Raw genomic sequence first — 21,366 nt, 5'->3', positions numbered from 1 at the left:
ATACATGCCTCTGTTTCCCTTTTTAATGAGTAAAATCTGCTTCGGGTTTGCTGCTCGCCCCAAACACAGAAATAATGAGCAAACTACTAGGTTCGCTTTTATTTATTTTTTAGTACATTATTTATCACGTACCTCCTCCTCCTTACCAAAATATCCTTTATTTTTATATATGCTAGTAAAGTGCTAGTTTTAATACTCATTAGTGAAATCTTACTTTTCAACGTCAGCCTGTTTGTGCCTTGCATGAAAAGAAAGATGTTTGCATAGGAAAGGGATTCTGCTTTATTTATTCTCAACAAACGTAATGTGAGACAACAGACTCTACAGTAAAAAAAACCCTTTTTCAAACCTCATGGGTTGGGGAATAATTGCCATCAACATTTTGGAGACTGTAGGGGCTAGTGAGAGGATAGGCTAAATAGTATAGGCTGCAGGGGCGTAAATAGAGAGGAACAGTTTCTGCGATCGCAGGGTGGCCCAGAGCTGTGGAGGACCCAACTACTAACCTTTCCTTCCTCTGATACAGGGGACTATACTTTGAAGATCATGATGGCCAAACTTGTTTTATGACCCTTGTGAGATGGGCCCAAGGCCGTGAAGGGCACCAAGGGGAGGCAAGGGAAGGGATGTCAACATTGGGGGGGGGGGGGGGTAGGGGGGGGGGGATGGACGGATTTCTGGCAAGGCCGCCTAGGCCATGGCCTAGGGCATCAGGATGCAAGGGGCGGGATGTGGGCAGCAGGCTTTATTGGCAGTTAACCTGCCGAACATTCACAGCAGTCAGGACTTGGGTGCTGGCCAAGCCAATTCTGCACCTTGCACAAGCATAGATAGACACTAGCCTTTAGCAGTAGCAGCCAGACTCAGTCTGTGGCCACCCTACTTAGCTTGTATATAGCAGAGGGCGCCGGGTCTGGCATTTTATCGATCCAGGATTATGAATCTCTGTGTGAGGCTGGCTTCCCACCACGTGATGTGCCCATGCATTTGACTGTGGATGAAGGAAGACTTGGAAGTTGGAATCTGAATGGTCCTGGATGCTGTTGGTCAGGGGCGGCTGGTGATAGTGGGCCTTGGGTGGTACAAAGTTCCAAGCCGGCCCTGGGGGGGGGGGGGCCTCATGAATTGTAGTTACACCACTAATAGGCTGTTTAACTTTCAAAATAAATACCTGCTCTACAAGAAAAAAAAAATGGAGGCTGGTTTCATACAAACCACTGTTTTTCCTTGATTGGCTGCACTTATTTTGAAACGGAAATCTGATTGGCTGATTGGATATTATCTTAACTTTTCTTGTGTGTTATGGAATACTTTGCCAGTTTGAGGAGGGAGGGAAAAGCATGAAATGGGTTTTGGATCAGCATAGAGCAGACACAATTGTGCTGTGCACAGGTATACAATTGTGTACACACTCACACACTCATACACCCACACACTCACACACCCACACACTCACACACCCACACACTCACACACCCACACACTCGCACACTCGCACACTCACACACTCACACACACACTCTTCTGCAGGCACACATACATACAGCATAAAAGCACAAATCAGTATCTAATGTCAAGTCAGTGATTGATTAATTCCACCATGTCTCTTAATAGAATAGTATATACGTAACGTAGCTATAGGCAGCTTAATGTAGTTCTGAATATCCAATTCTTTACATTCCACTGAATCCCTGTGATATTTAATGTGCCAATCTTTCACTTTTTTATCTCTTCAAGCATATGTGTACTTTTATTGGTCGCGTTGCAAGCCTCACACCGGTGCACTTCCTCCTTCTGGCTTGAAGGAGGAAGTGCAGCGGAGTGAGGCTTGCAACGCGACCAATAGCACACCTGCACTAATTAAACCTCGTTTGAATCACAAGTAATCGCTTGTGGTTACTCGTGATTGCATCCGGTGATCATCCCTAAACTGTAAACACTTCTCCTAGTTCGTAACACGAACTTCCCCTTCTAATGCCTACGTCCTCCCCACCTGCATCTAAATGACCGAAACTCAGCTAGCTATTAGTAGCCAATCGGGAAGTCTAAGTTTACCCTGTTAGCTGATTTATTAGCTGTTTGGCTATAAATAGGGCAACCAACTCACTGATCACTGGTTCACTGGTATGTTGTATTGGCATCTTAGACACCTGCTGGAGCAGGTGCCTAAATTACCTGATTCGATTCCATATACCTGACTGGGGACAGGTTCCTATTTCCCATCTGCCTGTCTTGTGCTTGCCAGTGTAACAACCAAGTTTATAAGTAGCCCTCCTGTTTAATAGCTTATTTCCATACTAACTTAATGTAACTATACTACTGGCTCTCGGTTGTCCTTTCTGTTTTTATAATCTTGGGGCATACTTCATTTTGCTCAATGATTTTATTTTTGATTAAAGACCTACGTACACAGCATCAGCAACATCCCAGAAATATATTCCTAAAATAAATATCAGTGAAATTAAAAGACTTTTCTATGCTTGCGTCTGAACTGATGTCCGTATAGCAAGCAGTATTATTATTGATGATTATTTTATCAATCAATTTATTATTGATTTTATACTCCAAATATAGACACTGGTACAAAATACAGAATTTGTAATAATGTGACTAATGTAACACGAGGAATAAAATGTATAACAAATTGCAAGATACAAAATGAATAACAAATTCCAAGACACAAAAGGGTGAGAGAGCTGTGCCCTTGCAAGCTTACAATCTAAAGGTATAAGCTGTGCATGCATTGGTATGCTTCATAAACACTCATTATTTCAAGATAGGCAGTGGGCAAAATTATTGTTGTCTTAGTATTTTTAAAAAGAATAGTAAGCTGAAAGCAGAAATGAAATTCATAGAATGCGTCTGTCACAGCAACTAGAAGTTACAGGTTCAGCCTTTTGTGTTTGTGGTTTATAAGGCGCCACATGGCACTCAGGGCTGGGGCAAGGCAGAGGCGAGAGAGGCTCCAGCCTCAGCTGAGTGAGCTGTGCACCCTCTCCTACACTGCGCCCTATCATTCCCCTATTGTGTTTGATGCAGAGAGAAATAAGAAAAGGGGATACATGGCAGTGGCTGCAAGCCAGATAACTAGAGATTAAGGTGTTGGGGGCCAGGGGGGGGGCCTCTTACTGTAATAGCAATCAGTGTGACTGCTGGGGTGGGAGGGATGGAGGAGCGCACTTTGGTGTCTCAGCCTTGCGTGCTGGACGACCTTGTCTCGACTCTGGTGGCAATCCTGTTGCATGGCAGAAACCTCTAAATGCCATACTGCAGAGAACAAATAGCTGTCTTAGTAAGAAAAAAAATTAAGCTCCAGTTCTTTCTTGCGCATGGGTATAATTTTTCAGTTAGCTTGCGGTAGCACATTTGGATGGCAGGATTGACAAGCTTCAGAAGTCAAGCAAAATGTACCGTATTTGGCGCCGTATAAGACGCACTTTTTCTCCCCAAAAAGTGGGGAGAAAAAGTCCCTGCGTCTTATACGGCAAAGGCAGGGAATCCCCGACTTACGAACGCCGCCGATACGAACCGCCGACCCGCCGCCATCGGGAATTCCCTGCCTTTGTCCCCGCTGTGCCTGGCTTCCCCCCTGATGCGTCTCCTCCCTCCCCCTTGTGTCTCTGTGGCCCCCCCGTGCGAGCAGTGGCAACAGCTTACCTCCTCCATCTTGCCCGCGCCGATTGAAGACATCCGGCTTCTCCGTGCGGCTTCCTCTAGTGTCGGGCATCTAATGACGCGTCATTGATGACGCGTCATTAGATGCCCGACACAGAGGAAGCCGCACGGAGAAGCCAGATGTCTTGATTCGCCGCGGGCAAGATGGAGGAGGTAAGCTGCTGCTGCCGCCGCTGCACTGGGGGGGCCACAGAGACACAAGGGGGAGGGAGGAGACGCGCAGGCAGGGACACGAGCCAGGCACAGCGGGGACACGGGGGCTGCCAAACGGGCACAGGGGGCTGCCAGGAGGACACAGGGGCTGCCAGGAGGACACAGGGGGCTGCCAGGAGGACGCAGGGGGCTGCCAGGAGGACGCAGGGGGCTGCCAGGAGGACACAGGGGGCTGCCAGGAGGACACAGGGGGCTGCCAGGAGGACACAGGGGGCTGACAGGAACACACAGGGGGCTGACAGGAACACACAGGGGGCTGACAGGAACACACAGGGGGCTGACAGGAACACACAGGGGGCTGACAGGAACACACAGGGGGCTGTCAGGAGGACACAGGGGGCTGACAGGAGGACACAGGGGGCTGCCAGGAGCTGCCAGGAGGACACAGGGGGCTGCCAGGAGGACACAGGGGGCTGCCAGAAGGACACAGGGGGCTGACAGGAACACACAGGGGGCTGACAGGAACACACAGGGGGCTGACAGGAGGACACAGCGGTCTAACAGGAGGACACGGGGGAGTCCAGGATATGGAAGGACAAGGGGGTCAAACCAGAGGACACAGGGAGGAGACATGGGGCATACAGGGGGAGACATGGGGCATACAGGAGGACACATGGGGACACATGAGGAACATAGGAGGACACCATTTGGGGGAGGACATGTACAAGATGCTCCTGATATATAGACGCTCCAGACCAGGTTTCGATTATTTTTTTCCCTGATTTTTGCCCTCTAAACCTGGGTGCGTCTTATATGCCGGAGCGTCTTATACGCCGCGAAATACGGTATATTTAAAGGGAAAAGAAAAAGGAAATACAGTAGAATCCCTTTTTAGTAAGTAAGTAAGTAAACTCTGAGTAACTTGGAAAAGTAGTTTATTATAGCAGAAGTTTACTATATCAGAATTGGTCAGACTCAAGCTTATAAAGTATACTATAATGCTATATCTTAATTCAGTTGTTAATTGGGAGTCATTTATTATTTTCAATGCTTCAGCAAGTGAGCTCAGACAATGTTTAAAGGGAATCTGAAGTGAAAATCAACTTATGAGATAATGATTTGTATGTGTAGCACAGCTAAGTAATAGAACATTAGTAGCTCAGGTATATTGTTTCCAGTGCAGGACGAGTTAACCTCCTTAGCAATAATCCTGAGCCAGGCTATGGCTGGAAATCCGCAGTTCAGAGATGTAATCCTGTGCCTGGTATGTTTTTTTTTTTTTTGTTTTTGTTTTTTTTTTCCTTTCTTCTTCTTCTTGTTTTAGGGTCTAAAACAGGGGTGTCAAACTCAGATACAAAGTGGGCCAAAGTTGTACACTGGGACCTAGTCACAGGCCAACCTCAATGTCTACTGGCAACCTTCCTCCCTTATAAAGTCCAACGGTGTTTAATGGCCCCCTTCCAACCTCTATGCAGTTCCCTGGTGTCTACTGGTCTTCCCTCCCCTATACAGTTCCCTAGTGTTTAGTGCTTCCCCTACCTACTCCATATGGCTTCCCTGGTGTTCTAGGGCTTCACCTCCAATATAGCTTCCCTGGTGGTTTAGAGAGGGCCGAACATAATGCAAAGTGGGGAAACCACCTGAGGGCCCAATTTAATGGGTCCAAGGGCCAAATTTGGCCTGCGGGCCGGAGTTTGACATGTATGGTCTAAAAGCTTGTGAAAAAAATGCATTTAGACCCTAAATCTTGAAATAATCATAACGCCAGAAAAAACATTAGTTGTTATCGATGCAAAAGAGCTTCTCTGAGCTCTCTGACCCAACTTGGGTCAAAGACAGCTCTGTTTTTGGAAGAGCTTATACATCAAAGAAACAGTGAAAGACAAATTCAGATAAGATGTTACTGTAGGGAAATTCAAAGGGTCATTAGCACTGCTCTGTTTCATAGTTTAAAGTACTACAGAGTGTAGTTTGTAAACTGCAAATATTATAGAATGATGCAATGTTATAAAAAAAGCTATATAACTGAAAATAAAATCGACTCTTTTCTTTGCTACTAATGTTCTATTAATTATCCGTACTAAACATACAATTGATTATATCAAGTGTTTTTTTTTTCACTTCGCTGTCAATTTAAAGAGACTCTGTAACAAATTGTTTATCTTTATTTCTTCTATGCTATAAGTTCCTATGCCTTTTCTAATGTGGTCTGGCTTACTGCAGCTTTTCCTAATTGCACAGTAGCTGTGTTATCTCTGTTATATGATCTAATCTTCTCTCTATAGTCGGCACAGTCAGGCTGAGGCAGTCAGACTGGAATGTGCAGGGCTGCTTGTGATTAGCTAGAAGCTGTACACACCCCCTGCAGGCTCTGTGTGACTAACACACTCTGCTTAGCTGAGCCTATTAGAAGCTGGTTAGTTTGTTTGTAAACACTGCCTAAAACTGGCAATTACAAGCCAGGTTTGCAGCAGAGAATGGCAGAAACAGCACAGAGGGGACCAGGAGCACATAATGAATAGAATGGTATGCTTTTTATTGTAAGAATTTCAGAGTACAGATTCTCTTTAAGCATGCCTAAATATTTTGTTTTTGCGATGTACTGTCTGATTATTTTATTTGGACTAAATCTATGACTGACCTATTGGCACCCTCCATTCTCACTGGCCATACTCCGCTTTAACTAGATAGTGCCTCGAACATTTTACACAGCTTCACTGAGCGATTTACTTAGAACATTATTCTAATACTGGGTAGTGCCTCACTTTGCCATTAGAGAACGTGTGTGTGTGTGTCACTCCATGTTTTCATAACAAGATAACATCATTTTGGGATATCTTGTGTCTATATAACTTGTAAAAAGGAAAGCGCGAAGAAAGGTTGGCACTTCCTGTTATTGGAGGTGTATTGGGGCTGAAGAATTCTCTGGTGGGAGGTGGCAACCTTCACTCACAAAGTAGATAGGGCAGCTTCGGAAGAAGCACAATCGTTTAAAACGGCCGTCAGGCTACCATTCTGTGCCCAGTACCCACTGCCAGCACCCTCCCTCCTAATGGCTAGTAGGACTTGTGCCCCTTACATGAACATCTCATTGAATTTGTATCATGCACTGAATGTCACTACTGGAATAAATGCCTGAATTTGCACTGCAGTGCCGGACCTGGCTTTCCTTTCTACTGCTACTACTGTCTGTATAATTGGTATTGCCTGAAGAAAGTTTAGTCAGGCAGATTTCACCATATCATGTGTACACATTGCACACATAATACTTATTGCATGCATATAAAATGTCATTATAAACCCGAGTTCCCCGTAAGTGCATGTTTGTGTGTGTATCTTTCATTTTACACACACATACTCTGTGCCCTCTAATTTGATGAGAGCAGACTCCATCCAGATGTTATTTTCCAGTAAATTAAATTTCTTATTGGCAAGTGCTTTTCCTCAGCAAGGTCCAAGGGAAAATAGGCTGGCATTTGCAAAATTTCACTCAGGCATATCTGCTACAATGTTCGCTTTACAAACTTTATTAGGAACTTAAAGCTTTCCCCCCTCGGGGTCTTTTTCTCATTGCCAAAAAGAGCACAGCTTCCAAATTTAAATGGCCATAAATTACATTCGGGCTGAGTAGTATGTTGTTACCGACTTTATAAATAAAATTATGTGTTTGAAGTACATTTGATTCCTGGAAATGTGCAATAGAGTCAAATGGCTATAAATGTTCTGAAACATTAAAGAATACCTGTTATGGCCTCTGTAAGATTCATATCATAATGTATACAATGAGATACAATACACTTAACAATAAGTGGTTTGAAATGGTTTGCTATATGAATACAGTTAAATTTGACCTGAACCCACTCTTGTAAAGTGCTTTAAACCTTTAACAATTTGAACAAACCCCAAAAGATACTTATACTTAAAAAAAAAAAAAGAAAGAAAAAAAACCCCTCTTAAAAGCACTTTCTTGCTGACTGTGTCCTCATGATGATGGAGATTTATGTACTTCCTGACCCAGTGCTCACTATTACTCATGTAGTGCCTAAGTTCTTAACACATGGTACACGTACCTCAGGAGGTACATAAGTTGGGCAAAGGGAGAGCTTGAACTTGTCATAGTCAATCTATCTGTTTTCTGATCCTTCACAATATAAAGGATCATATCCCAGAATCCGTTTCACAAAACATAGTCAATCTATTGCCTTAAACTTGGCTAACACAAACATGAAGAAAGGGGTATATGCTGTGATGTTAAAGAGGAATTGTAGCGAAAATAACATAAATAAAATTACTTTTTTTTTTGCCACTATTCATTTATAAATTGTTTAGTCAGTCAGTGTATTGCCCATTGTAAACCTTGCCCATTCCTAACCCTGATTTACATTCTGAAATTTACCACAGGTGGAAACATCTTTACTGCTGGCAGGTGATCTCTAGGGAATGTTTGCCTACTGTACATTTTAAAGCCAGTAGAAAATATACTTGGTCTCCCAGAATGCTCTTGGGGGAAGGTGGGAGAATTTTGTATATTTAATTAGCCTAGGCTACGAATCACTGGGAGGGTGGCGCTACATACCAATATACAGCAACATATAGATATAGTAAGCGTTTTCTGATACTGAAACCAGGAAAATGACTGTAATGTAAAATTACTGTTCTCTTTAAGAATCACAATGGTTCAATGAGATAAGCTACCATTTCACAAGTGTCTTCTGCATTATTCATGTTTACTTTAGATGTTTTTAATTAAAAGCTTAATTTTTTTTGGTCTGGGGCGGAGCTTGTCCGCGGACCGAAGCTGCCGCATGTTGGAGTAGCTCCGACACATCCAGCCTCTGCAGCCTCTGTAGCCTTCTCCTGGCCCCGGAAGGACTCCCTCTCTCTACCCGGACCTGCTTCACAAACTCCCGGCCGCCACAGACATGGGTCCCAAACGAGGCAACACCAGCCAGGATTCCGCAGTCCCCGATATCTTCACTAAGAAAAATAAAAGCGCTTCCAGTCAAGATGGCGCCGGCTCTTATGAGGTAGGCCGCTCTCCGTTAGCTTCGGCTACCAGAGTAAAGGACCCAGCTACTAAGGGGGATCTGCAGCAGCTTTATCAGCAAATAGAGAAGCTTGTTATAGTCTCTAATGCTGCTACAGTAAGCGAAATTAAAGCTGAGATAAATGCTTTGGGAGAGAGAGTGGGCAGAGTGGAGGAGGGACTGGACGGAGTCAGGAAATATTGTGCACAAGTGGATGCAGATATTACGAGCATTAAAGAGGATCTTGCAACAGTAAAAGATCTCCAGGAGGATTATGAAAATAGGGACAGGCGGAGTAATCTTCGTATAAGGGGGATCCCAGAGGCACAGACAGACTTACCCTCCTATCTGAAGGGACTGTTTCAGAAGCTATTACCAGATATTAATGCGTCAGAACTTAGGATGGACAGGGCACATCAAGCTCTTCGGCCTACCCCAAAACCAGGTGATCCACCCAGAGATGTAATCCTCAAGATGCATTATTTTGAAATCAAAGAGGCAATTTTAGTAGCCTCTAGGAATACTGAGGACTTGGTATATAACGGAGACAGCATCGCAATTTACCCAGACTTATCTCCAATTACGTTGCAGAAACGCAGAGATATGAAGCCCCTTACCTCAATCCTTATTAAGCATAAAATCCGCTACAGATGGGGGTTTCCCTTTAAACTGCTGATAACTAATGGCGATAGTCAATTATCTATTGCGAACCCGCAAAAAATCCCCGAGATCCTCCGCAAGTTGGGCCTAAAAGAATCTTTGGAAACTTCAAAGCAAAAATCCATATCGCAGCTACGGTTACCACCTCCTAAGCTTTAATGGAATAAAATTGAGACCACAGTAAATAGAAGTCCTAGTAATATTAAAAGCCCTCTTAAAGACTCTCCGGAAGTACAATCTGAGGACTCAGAGGGAGATACTTGCCGTTGATCCCCTTTAATGTTAAAAAATAAATGAAAAATCCAGGAGCTGAAATTTTTTTTTTTTTTGGCGCTCCTGGCCTCTTTAACGCCTCCACATCGTTAATATGGTTGCTGCACGGGCATGGACTGTGACTCTACCTAACGGGCCGAGTTCGGCTTGCTACGAGCTTCTTTACCCCCAAATATGCCTGCAATTTGGATGCAGGTTTCTAGTATTTTGTTAGGGATGGATCTTGTGGTTTTTTCTTTCCATCTCCCACTCCTTTCTCATGGGAGTGCTGCCGATTTTTTTTTCAGAAGTTTTCTTTGGATTTAATTATGTATTTTTTTTTCTTTTTTTTCCCCCTTTTTTCTAGTTTTTTTTTGCAAAGGTTCTTTGTGTTTTATTTTTATGTTATTGTTTTATAAGATGATAAGACATGTTTTGCACAGTTTCAATCAAGATCATTGCAAATGTGTGGTGGCTACCCGATATATATGCAAAGATCCCTATATACATTTTCTTCTTTCTTACCTGATCCTTTTTTTTTGTGAAGGGAATAAAGTTATCGCCTCAGCAGGGCCGAGCCCCCTTTCTGGAGTGGGTCTCTGCCTCTGCATTAAATATGAATGATGGCAGTTCCTGTTATTAATGCTAGTCTTCCCCTTTCCCCTAGTCTTGATTCACTTCGCTTTATTACCCATAATGTAAAAGGCCTTAATTCACTAAAAAAGCGCAAACTTGCTATTAATACATATAGAGACCTTAGGGCTGATTTGATTATGCTCCAAGAGACTCACTTTAGAAGGGGACACGAGCCTAAATTTTGGCATCATTTATACCCCCATGCTTATTATGCTTCTACTACACAGAAAAAAGCTGGAGTAGCTGTTTTGCTACATAAGAATTTCAATTTCTTAGTTGATAAGGTGATCAGAGATACGGAGGGGAGGTACCTTATCCTGGTGGGCTCCTACAATGGCCAACAACTTACTCTGGCATCAATTTATGCCCCCTCAGAAGGACAGAAACAATTCTTTACTGCTTTATATAATAAGATTGTATTGCACAGGCTTGGTAAATTGGTAATGTCTGGTGACTTTAATGCTTCATTGGATACGGGTTGCCTTAGCTTTAATAAACATAGAGCTCCCCCTAGGAGTCTACTTCGATTAATACACGACACAGGGACTTGGGATGCTTGGAGGGCGGTTCATCCTGGGGAGAGAGGGCACACCTTTTATTCGTGCCCTCACGACACCTATTCTAGATTGGATTACTTTTTTGTGGAGGCAACTTTGTTGGAAAAGGTATTAGATGTAGATCACTCTGAGATATCTTGGTCTGACCACGCTTTGGTTCAGTGGCGTAGCTATGGAGCAGTGGGCCCCGATGCAAGTTTTACATGGGGCCCCCCAAGCACTCTATATATAATAATTAATACGGCGAACCAAAACCTGCCAAGGGCAACTACAGTGTCAGAGGTGCAAGAAAAGGATGGGAAACAGTTTGTTAGTGATTACCACTATTCAAAGTATCTATAGAAGTGATTATTATAAGCACAGGACCAATAGAGAGCTAATACTGCAGTCGAGGGAGGGTCCTTCGGGGGCCCCTCTGGCCCAAGGGCCCCGATGCGGTCGCTACCTCTGCAACCCCTATTGCTACGCCCCTGCTTTGGTTAGTCTACATCTCAGGGTAGATGGATTGCGGCCAATAGGTAGATGGCGAATCAATGACTCTATGGTAAACGATTTGGAGACCAGACAGGAGATATTGAGATCTATAAAACTTTTCTTAACTGAGAATAAGACTGACGATACTACTCTTAGTGTCAGATGGGCTGCTCACAAGGCGGTAATTAGGGGTGAGCTGATTGGGATGGCTTCTAAGGCAAAGAAAATAGCTAAACAGAAAACAGAACAACTTAAACTGCATATTAAGTCATTGGAATCAGCTCATTCCAGATCTCGTGACTCGGGGTTGCTAACGCAACTCACACAAGCTAGAACTGAGCTGAAAGCTCTCCTGTATACCAGAGCAGATAGAGCCATGAGACTAACAAATCTTACTGTATACGAAAAAGCCAATAAACCCGATTCCCTTCTGGCTAGGAAGCTTGCTCAGCGATTATCTCTGAACCGACTACACCCAATTAGATGTAAAGATGGCACGATATCTTATAATCCTATTGACATAGTAGATGAGTTTGCCCAATATTATATTTCTTTATATGATGGGTCTACCATAGACGAGGAAAAAGTCAAAGCCCCTGACATATTATCTCTTCTTCATCAAGTTAAGTTAAGATCTATAGATGAGGAAAGCAAAGAGATTTTGAACGCATCTATATCCGTAAAAGAGATTAAGCAATCTATTAAATCTTTAAAGACTTCTAAGGCCCCCGGTCCGGATGGGTATACAGAAATTTATTATAAAAAGTTTGCTGATTTATTGGCTCCTGAATTAGCAGCTTTGTTCAATAGAATCCTACAGGGAAAAGAAGATTTTACTTCTGATATGCTACAAGCTACTATCGTAGTTATACCCAAACCTGGCCGGGATCCTGCAGTTGTTTCTAATTATAGGCCTATATCATTAATTAATACGGATATTAAGATCTATTCGAAAATTCTTGCTGAAAGATTTAACTTTTTATTACCCTCATTAATCCATCCCGATCAGACAGGGTTTGTCAGGAATAGACAGACAACTGATAACATCAGACGTACCATATCTTTGGTTTCTGTGATGGGGCACGGTCGAGCGCCTTCTCTGCTCCTATCTTTGGATGCGGAGAAGGCGTTCGACCGCGTCGATTGGAGATATCTTAAACTTGTGCTGCAGCGATTTGGGATCGCTGGAGAATTCTTGAATGGGGTTTGTAGTCTTTATTCAGGGCCCTCAGCTACTGTGTGCAATATGGGAATAACCTCTAAATCGTTTGCCATAAAAAACGGTACGAGACAGGGGTGCCCTCTCTCCCCACTATTATTCGCCCTGTGTATAGAACCTTTGGCGCAGATGGTTAGAGATTCCCCTGATGTTTTTGGAATAAGGGTGGGGGCGGAGGATTATAAAGTGGCCTTATTTGCCGATGATACGATTTTCTCCTTGGTTAACCCTGTAACCTCTCTCCCTGCTCTATTTAAAATATTAGATCTTTTTTGTTCAGTTTCAGGCTTTAAAATCAACAAATCCAAGTCAGAAGCGATGGCCTTCAACCTTAGCAACATGCAGCAGATATCTCTTGAGCAATCTTTTGGATTCAAATTTAAGCCTGAGGGACTGAAATACCTAGGGGTTCATTTAACACCATCATATGACGATCTTTATAAAAGCAATTATACTCCCCTACTTTATAAACTACATAGTTTGCTCCGGGACTGGCAAGATTTTTCTATTTCACTCACGGGAAGAATCTATGCAGTTAAAATGAACCTGCTCCCTAAGATTCTGTATTTATTTAGGGCATTACCTATACCTGTTCCTCTGAGAGATATCAAGATTCTACAGAGTAGGGTTGGAACATTTATTTGGAAGGGGAAGCCCCCCAGGATAAGGTACAATTATCTTTCTAGAGGAAGGACACAGGGGGGTCTTGGGGCCCCGCAATTTTTGTATTATTATTATGCAGCCCGCCTGGAGCAGCTCCTCTTCTGGACGCAGCCGAGGGGGTGCTCCAGGTGGCTGGATCTTGAAATAGACATGATTCATCCGTTTCCTTTGGTTGGCCTTCTCTGGACACGCAGACCTAATTTGGAGTCCTTACCACCTCTTCTCCCAACGATTGTTGATTCCTTAAAAATCTGGAAGGCACTTCTTAAAAAGTTAGGAATAACTCTAACACATTCTAGTTTAACGTCCCTTTTTTATAATTTAGACTTTAGTCCTGGTTGCGAGGCCAGGGCCTGGTCTGCGTGGGCAGAGAAGGGTATTAGAACTCTTAAAGATATAACAGTTGGGGGTAAAATGATGTCTTGGGAAGCCTTGTCTACTTCTTTTGACCTTTCAAATTCAGAAATATTTCGATACCTGCAGGTAAAAGGGTACGTTCAGTTAATATTGAGGCAAGGATTGGCCCCTGATATATCCATAATGGAATCGCTTTTTATTGATTTTTCACCAAAAAAAGGAGGTATTTCTTCCTTATATGCATCCCTGTGGTATGATAGACTCCCTAAGTCGATCCCTCCCATGGACAAATGGACATGGGCACTTCAGGGATTTGGAGACCCTGTAGACTGGGATTCTATGTTCTTAAATATGGCATCGGCTACTATCAATTCAACCTCAAAAGAAAGGAGCTATAAAATACTATTTTCTTGGTATAGAACACCCGATTTACTTTATAGGTGGAAATTGATTTCAGATAATGTGTGTTTTAGGGGTTGTGGTTCCCCCTCGGATCAGGCCCACTGTTGGTGGTTATGCCCATTGGTTCAAGAATTTTGGAAAATTAATTTCAAGCTGGCATCGGAAATCCTGGGTGTGAGTTTAGACCCTGATCCTTGGGTAGCGTTGTTCCATAGGCCAGTGACTTCACTAAATAGATATCAAAATAAATTATTAGGGCATATTAATTTGATTAGTAAAGCCTTAATTGCGGGTTCTTGGAAATCCTTGCCTCCATCTAGAACAGTTATTATTAATAGATTGCACACTGTGCATCTGTATGAGAAGACCTTATCATCTTTAAGGGAGAAGCCAGATACATTTTTAGCAATTTGGGACCCATGGGTAAAGTGGTTGGACTTGCACCAGGGATAGGCCACACACTTGCCAAGGACGCACTTTTATTAGGTTTATCTTTGTATTGGGTATTGTGCAAAAGTTGGAGCTTTCTCTTTTTTTTTTTTGTTTTTTTTTTTTTTTTTTGTTTGTTGCATCTTCATATTGTAATAGAAATTGGTACTTTTTGCATCATGTATACAGCTGAAGATCTTTATTATTATTATTATTATTATTATTAATAAAAATTATTGTTGAAAAAAAAAAATAAAAGCTTAATTTTACTTCTTAGATACATATGGTAAATATCAATATTCAGAGGTAATATTTCATATTTAAGTAGCTATAAATAAACCGTTAAGAATCTGCATGTGTGAAATTATTAGAAAGAATTGCTGCTGGGCGGAGACTCGCCATAATTTTCTTCTGCAGTCTGCAGAGACTGAGAATGCAAGCATTGAGAAATTAATGATCCCCAACAAGGTGCAGGCATTTTACTGTAGTAGAATACATTGTAATACAGCAAAACTAAATGAATACAGACAAACATGAACGGGTCTAGTGCAGTGTTTAGACAATATAACTTATATTGGGTAAATTTAAAAGGGAGAGCCAACACAGGTACCAATTCAAATGTTTGACATGTGGCACAGTACCAATCTAAACTTAGTACCAATCCGCCATAGAACATACCTCTAATCTAGTGACATTAGCTGCAAAGTCATGACCCCTGGTGCAAACTTTCTACCAGCCCTCCACTGCATATGTAAAACTCCATATGATGCAGATCCTCAAAGACTGCCTCTGTGTGTAAGAGAGGTGTAAGCGGAGAAAAATGACTGCTTTGTTAATGAAAACCACAAGTCAGAGGTAATGCAGTGACTGGAATAGGGCACAATTTGGGTCCCTCAGGTCAAGGGGCCCTGGTGTGGTCACAACCTCTGCATCCATTTTAGCTGAGCACGGTTTTACTTTTTACACTGTTTTTAACTTTTACTGTATAAATCAGTTTCCCTGCAGGTGGGTGAAGATGAATTGCAGCCCTACTCTCTCTGATTACTGATAAGAGGTCACAAAACTTTTGTGTGTCTGTGATCTACACTTCTGGCAGGAGGAAGGAGATAAACATTTTGATAGGTCATCATTACTCAGTGTGGATGCTCAATAGACCTTAAGAATAGCAGTTGTGATGGTGAGACCATCTGGGGTCCGTGTGCCAAGTTGCATAATCCAAAAGGCTTCCCGCTGAAGCAATTTACAATAAGTATCACCACCCCTAAGGCCCAGATGGTCTTAATTTATACTACTACTTATACTATTTAGTATGTCCCTGTGTGCATGTAGGGGGTAATGTTTATATTTGATGAATGTACCTTTAAGAAATCTACAAGCTTATCTGTGGACCTGCCCATGGAGGTTGTGTCTTTTGTATTTAAATATGCTGTTTGATGTCTGTAACGTTGGGCTATGATTAAAGACGTGCAGTCCGTAAAATGTTAGCCATTTTATCTACACTGTTTTTGCTTCAATAAAAGTGGATATTTTCCCTAACCATGAGAATCCACACTGAAGATACATAGGGGGTCCTTGGAGATGCCTTAGTAAATCTGATGTAATCTGTGATTTAGTAAACCTAGCATGTACAGCAAAGTCCCAGTTATCCGGACCTCAGTCAGAACTTTTGAGCGTTTGCAGGGCATAAACTACTTACTAATTCTCCGGGTGTCATCTTCTACGCATCCTGCAGCTGCCAGACACTTTCCAGTATCCATGCACGGCTCCTGTTTTGTCAACTGACCCATTGCCGGTCAGGTGACACGCCTGGAGCCGTACACAGAGGGCATCAAAAAGCCGCTGGGAGCTACAGGAAGTGTAGAAGATGGCGCCTGGAGGATCGGTTAGTAGTTCCTGCAGCACGAGGAGAGGTTTATGCTATTTTTTGTCTGGTTGCTCAGGCAACCAGCAAGCACATGTATCTGGCATCAGGCATTCCCCTCCTGTTATGGATGTTAGGGACTTTGCTGTACTATGTTGATTTCTGTGAGGTGATCTCTAGCTGTATGTATTAACCTTTTTAATTGTCTTTTTTATTACACCATGCCCCTTTTGAATATCACCTAAAATGCCATTGCTGACATAAGCCCTTATTCAATTAATTTTTTGCTCCTGAGTCTTCTAGAAGAACATTTTTACCTTCTCCTTGAAATACATTTTCAGCATGTTTCAATTTAAAGAGTACCAAAACATAGGTGACAAAAAACTATCAAAATTATTCTGAGTGTGTTTGTGCTTGCTGTTGGGTTTAAAGGCATTTTATTGGCAAGGTGTGAAAATATCACCTAGGAGAAAAATGTGAAGAAAAAGTTCATTGTGTATGGGACATAATATCCTAAATGTCAGTCTGATTTACTGCTGATTCAAATACAATGTTTTAATTTTTCTTCTAGATTTACACTTTCTTCTGCCTTATCATTGTCCTGGGAAATCTGTTATTGGTAGAGCCATTTGCGGCAGTGTACTTTTCTAGTGCTCCGAGCGGGTGGGTCCTGCATTTGCTGCCAATCGCATGTTCCGCTTCACCCCCACAGACATTCTCATGAGAGATTATGGTGCTTTATTCTATTAGAAACCGGATGCTGGCTTGCATTTCAAGGCTTCTTTATGGATAGGTTCTTACTTTAAAAACCCTCTTTAACCACTTGAGGACCACAGTGCTAAACCCCCCCTAAAGACCAGGCCATTTTTGTGGAAATTGGCCACTGCAGGTCTGATCGCCAATCCCCCCCCCCCCCCCCCCCGTGTTTATTTATTTAAATAAATATTTCTTTATTTTCGTATTATTTTTTACTATTTTTTTTAAACCCCTCCCACCCCCCAGCCAGCCAATCCTGGCGATCAGCTGTCATAGGCTTCTGCCTATGAGAGCCAATCACTCTCTAGTGTCCCATGGGGACAGCCGTTTCCCCAGTATAGCGCTGCTGCAGATCGCAGTGCTGTACACCGTTGTTAGACGGCAGTTTCGCCATCTGACAGTCTCCGAGCGGCAATCGCCTCTTGGAGACTGAAGACGCGGCAGAACTCTGCCTTCCAAGCGGAGATGCGCGCGCATCCATGTGCAGTAGCCGGCCCCAGGACTTGACACCAATTGGCGTTAGGTGGTCCTGGGGCTGCTGCCGCGGTCACGCCCATTGGCGTGACGCGGTCGTTAGGTAGTTAAAGGGCATCCGAGGTGAAAATAAACTGATGAGAAAAACAATTGACTCTATCCTCCTTCTCATAAAAATGACTTTTTTTTAGATATCCCATAGTTGTATTTTATATTTAAATCTAGTTTTTAAGTTTTTACTGTTTCATTGTCTCTGCTCAATTACACCTTCATAGAAGTATGCCAGAGCTCAAATCTATGAAATATTGACCCTTGTTATCTCTTTCCCGCTCTCAGAAGCCATTTCCTGACAGGAAAGTGTATTATGGCTGTAATTACTAATCAGAGAGGGTTATGCTATAGTCTGACCCGGTCCCAACCTGGTCAGAAACGGTCACTTGCATACCTGATTTTTGATTCTTTTAGACAGAGAAAGAAAAAAGGAACACAGCCTAGTTATTTGCGTGCTTGACACTGTACATACACATGTCCAGGGGCGTAACTAGGCCCCACTGGGCCCCCCTGCAGAATTTCAGAGCGGGTCACCCCCTCCCCTGGGGCCCGCTCGTGGCCGTTTTGTGGGGGCTGGAGGGGTGGCAGCATGAGGGGAAAGCCTTGGCCACAGTTGGCGGGGAGAGAGGAAGTCCCCCCCCCTCTCCCTCACCTCGGGGCTCTCCCCTCTGCGCTCCCCTCCAGCTAGTTACAGTGTGAGGGCAGATGCATACCTTCTTCCGTGCGTTCCATCGCAGACTTCTCGCTCTAGCGGCTGACGTCACTTCCGGAAGTGACGTCACTTCCGGAAGTTCCATCAGCCGCTAGAGCGACGAGTCTGCGATGGAACGCATGGAAGAAGGTATGTATCTGCCAACTGCTGCCCGCTGCCCACACACTGTAAACAGCTGGAGGGGAGCACAGAGGGGAGAGCCCCGAGGTGAGGGAGAGGGGGGGAACTTCCCCTCTCCCTACCGACTGTGGCCAAGGCTTTCCCCTCATGCTGCCACCCCTCCAGCCCCCACAAAACGGCCCCGAGCTGGCCCCAGGGGGGGGGGGCGCAGGGGCTGCAGGGCCTATTGTACGCCACTGCACATGTCTATGTCATTATGTCAAATTTCACTATGGTTGTCTAAGTATTTCACCTGTGATTTGGTGAAGATGTGAAAAAACCTGTACGGTTAGTGATCATGAACACTGGTCGAGGATTCACTGCCCTTAGATATAAAGGAGGTGAACGTGAACATATTTCAGTAGAAGAAAATAGTGTAGGAGTTCAGAAAGTCCTATATCTATAACCTTCAGATTTTATGTCCTAATTCTATTTCATGAGCCCTTTTTTTAGACATATTTGCTGCTTGTTCTTCGTGACAAGGACAAACTTAACAATTCAGAATACTTTTATGAAAGTTGCTGAGAGAATAACCTTAGTAGTTTCTGCAATTTATTATTTAGTTCATGGTTTTCCCAACCCGTAGATTGTGCAAGGTTGGAGAAGAGAATATAATAAGAGCGTGCCTCGGAACTGCATTGTAAATATTCGAGTCCTTTGCCAGGTTTGGTGGCTATTTGTTACCTGCTATGTGGAGCATGTGTAAGCCGGGATGTGGGTTGAGTTGAGGTGTAGCACTGCTGTGGGACAGTTTCACTGTCATTAAGTAGTTTTTTTTTTTTACCTCCCTAGGCACACTAGAGTGATGTCCTGCCTCACAAAACCTGATTATTAACCAAGCCCCTTGTGTTTTCATGCACCAATTGATTACTGCTGCACAAACTAAAGCCAGTGAAACGTGAGAAAATCATGCGATGTCACTGACCCATATTGTTTTAAGAATGGAACATTGGTGCATCTGTGACTGCAGTGTGGCAGGATAATTCTTCTCAGCCGTCATTACTATTTAGTGTATTCTTTCCCGTAACCCTGTCGTTACCTATTGGTTTTCACATATATTTTGACAAAATTGAATCATTCTATTTTATCTCTGTGATCTCAGCAAAGCTTTATATCTGCATACAAAGTGTTTTTTTATACTTTGGTATCTTGTTATAGTTTTCATTAACCACCCTGGCATTCAATTTCCCCAGGATTTCCGTGCAAAGAGTGATTCAATTACATTTCATAACCATTTTTTCTGTAACTTACCAAAATGAGTCAAGCAAGAGTTTAGAATACATTATGAGTATAATAAAAGTGTCAAACACAAAATCTTGTCAAAAAAGAAAATAACATTTATTAATCACAAACAGAAATATTTTGCATTTTTAATAAATGCAGAAAATAAAGGCAGAAATATATGGAGGCAGAAAAACAAATACAGTATAGGTTGTTTACCTCTAAAACACCTCCTTTTTGTGATACACCTTGAAACAAGGGATTGCACAAAGCGCCACATCACAGTCCGGGCAATAAGTGCGGGTCTCCTTACGAATTTTTTTCCAATCAGGGCTTTTTTTGGCGCAGCAGACCACACACCTTCTTGTCGGTTGTTGCTTGTGTGCGGTCGCTGGCAGATATACCACAAAGTGGCGTCCAGTAAGTCTTTCTGGATTTACAACATAGGACGCTCTGCGCCCCAATCTACTTGACTCCGGTGGGGGGTGTTTCAAATATATGTTTTCACACAATTGCCACACAAAGTCATGGTGAAGTACAGGCCTGTCACTGTGTTTTTTTGAAAAGGACATACGCATTCCAGAGGCATTGTTCAAGGAGGTGTCTGAATTTTTTTTTATAATATTTCTTCTGCTGTTTGTTGACAGCCGGGTAGAAGGTCATGGCCGCATCAGCCCTGTCCACACCTCCCATGGTGTGATTATACTCAAACCCTGCTTGGGGCTTGTCCACCTCCCTGCTACCTCTGGTAGTGGTGTGCACAGTAGCAGCATTGTGCACCGTGCTGAGGATGCAAATGTCCCTTTTGTCCTTCCACTGCAGAGCCATCATTTTCCCCTTCTGCCAGGCAACAGTGCCATTTTTTGCAATGGCAGTATGGACGATCCACCGCTACAGGAGTAGTTTGTTTCTGATCGGTGTTGTGTGATAGTTGAGATAATGTTAGGCTTTGATAGGGTTAGATTAATACTATGTTAGGCTTTGATAGGGTTAGATTAATACTATGCATTTCATGAAGGGTTAGTGTTATGGTTTGATTAGCTTTAGATTGGCACTGGCTGTCAGGTGAGGGATGATTGATAGGTGCTGTATATGGGTTAGGCATTTATTATTTTATAAAGGTTAGTGTTAGGTATCATGTGAGTCTTAAGCATCAGGTGAGAGTAAAGGTTTGGTTAAGGTAATATAAAGTACCAAGAGAGGATTAGGTAATTGTTAGATAGGTATGGGGTTAGTGTTAACTTAGGTATAGGTTAACATTAAGGGTGGTCGGAGATATTTTTTTTCAGATGTAATAATTAAACCTAATTCACCCCCCCCCCCCCCCAATGTTGTCGTAAAAATGTTCCTATATAACTAACCACTCCTCCCCAATAAGACAGAACATTTTTAAATGCCAAAAATGAAAATGTTGTTCAATTCATTTGGAGCTCTACCTCTTGGTCCAGTCAGCAAACTCATCTGTTCACCTACAAGAAAGTCCCAGACAAGATGGCTCCAAACTGAACATTAGAACCTGGTTATCAGTTATCATGTCTGGTGAAATAGTGCAATTCATGTTACTGTGCCTTAAAGTGACATTCTCCTCTGCTCACAAAGTATTGCTAGGTGCAGGTGGAGAACCAAAA

At 43.0% G+C, this 21,366-nt stretch overlaps 1 protein-coding gene across 3 annotated transcripts in view; it reads left to right on the top strand.

The window, feature by feature from the left end:
- GPC3 (glypican 3) overlaps positions 1 to 21,366 on the top strand; it is a 662,823-nt gene that overhangs the window by 80,410 nt on the left and 561,047 nt on the right. The gene's annotated exons all lie outside the window — the stretch shown is intronic.

This window comes from Hyperolius riggenbachi, chromosome 8 (assembly GCF_040937935.1).
Source record: "Hyperolius riggenbachi isolate aHypRig1 chromosome 8, aHypRig1.pri, whole genome shotgun sequence".
Lineage (NCBI taxonomy): Eukaryota > Metazoa > Chordata > Amphibia > Anura > Hyperoliidae > Hyperolius > Hyperolius riggenbachi.
This window is presented reverse-complemented; position numbering and strand designations above follow the sequence as displayed.